We start from the raw sequence: 1,998 nt of genomic DNA on the forward strand, positions 1-1,998 counted from the left end.
GCACATGGCCTGCTCATCAACCCATTAGAAGTGCATTTGTGGATCAGCTGAAGCACAGTTCGTAGGCTACACTATCAACGCTCAAGGCATACGGCCACCACAGGAGAAAGTAGACGCTATACTGAATTTTTCACCAGCCTACGACAGTTAAATAATTATGTAGATTTCTTGCAGTAACCAATTTTTACTGTCAATTCGTTCGCAATCATGCCTTCGAAACTGCACCACTGAAGAAGTTCTTGCAAGATTCACCGAAGCCGAAAGACAAACTCCAGTGAGGCAGTGAGGCCGAGTTGGCATTTAACAAGCTGAAGACTGCCATCGCAGAAGCTACACTGTTAGCGCACCCGGTACCCAAGGCGCCTCTCGCCCTGATGGTCGACTCACCTGCAACTACAATCGGTGCTGCACTGGAACAGCAAATAGACAGTCACTGACAACCCTTAGCCTTTTTCAGTAAAAAGCTATCGACATCTCAACAGAATTGGTCTACATATGATAGCGAACTGTATGCTGCATAGGCTGCTATTAAGAAATTTCGTCTCTTGTTGGAGGAACAGCAGTTCACTCTCATTACAGACCATAAGCCACTAACATATGGTTTACGCCAGCGTCCTGAGAAGGCATCGCCACGTCAGCTGCGACACCTTGACTATATCGGACAGTTCACTACCAATATCGTCCACGCTGAAGGTGAACTAAATGTGCCAGCTGATGCACTCTCCAGGATTGAAGCAATCACTGAAGCAGCTGATTTTCAACCTCTCGCCGTAGCGCAACAATCTGATACTGAGCTCCGAGATTTGTTGGCGCAACCATCGGGCCTACAATTCCGCCATATTACACTGCCATTGTCAACTGTACTGCTGTATTGTGATGTCGCCACCAACAAACCGAGACTTTTGTGACTATTGACTTTCGCCAACAGGCACACTTGTCGCACCCTGGAATACGACCCACTACCAACATGGTGAAGCGAGCTTTTGTCTGGCCTCACATGGACAAAGATTTCAAGCAATATGTGTGACAATGTGTGGCCTGTCAACGGAATAAAGTTAGCCGGCACGCTAGGTCACCTCTTGGCACATTTCTTCCTCCAAATCAGAAATTTGATCTTGTCCACCTAGTAGGACCACTCCCGCCATCGGAAGGATACGCCTACTGCATTACAGCCATCGATCGTTTTACACGCTGGCCCGAGGTGTTCCCCATCGCCGACATCACAGCCTAAACTGTCGTGGCTGCATTCTTCAGCCGGCCGGAGTGACCGAACGGTTCTAGGCGCTTCAGTCTAGAACCACGAGACCGCTACGATCGCAGGTTCGAATCCGGTCTCGGTCATGGATGTGCGTGATGTCCTTAGGTTAGTTAGGTAGAAGTAAAGCTGTGAGGACGGGGTGTGAGTCGTGCTTGGGTAGCTCAGTTGGTAGAGCACTTGCCCGTGAAAGGCAAAGGTCCCGAGTTCGAGTCTCGGTCCGGCACACATTTTTAATTGGGAGGAAGTTTCATATCTGCGCACACTCCGCTGCAGAGTGAAAATCTCTTTCTAGGTTTAAGTAGTTCTAAGTCTAGGGGACTGATGACCTCAGATATTAAGTCGCATAGTGCTCAGAGCCATTTCTTTTTTACAATGTTTAGGGGATGGATGGCCCGTTTCGGAGTGCCGTTACGAATCACAACAGACCAAGGAAGACAGTTTGAGTCGTATTTGTTCAAAGCACTCTCCGTTCAAATGGTTCAAATGGCTCTGAGAACTATGGGACCTAACATCTATGGTCATCAGTCCCCTAGAACTTAGAACTACTTAAACCTAACTAACCTAAGGACATCACACAACACCCAGCCATCACGAGGCAGAGAAAATCCCTGACCCCGCCGGGAATCGAACCCGGGAACCCGGGCGTGGGAAGGGAGAACGCTACCGCACGACCACGAGATGCGGGCTAAAGCACTCTCCGTCCAACTGGGTACTAGGCGCATTAGAACTACTGCTTACTA

The 1,998-nt window shown here is 49.0% G+C and overlaps 1 non-coding gene across 1 annotated transcript; it reads left to right on the forward strand.

Moving 5' to 3' along the window:
- The first annotated feature begins 1,407 nt into the window (after positions 1-1,407).
- On the forward strand, positions 1,408-1,482 carry Trnas-uga. The gene has a single exon. It is a non-coding gene; the product is annotated as a tRNA-Ser (tRNA).
- The last annotated feature ends 516 nt before the right edge of the window (positions 1,483-1,998 follow it).

Source organism: Schistocerca americana, chromosome 3 (assembly GCF_021461395.2).
Source record: "Schistocerca americana isolate TAMUIC-IGC-003095 chromosome 3, iqSchAmer2.1, whole genome shotgun sequence".
Lineage (NCBI taxonomy): Eukaryota > Metazoa > Arthropoda > Insecta > Orthoptera > Acrididae > Schistocerca > Schistocerca americana.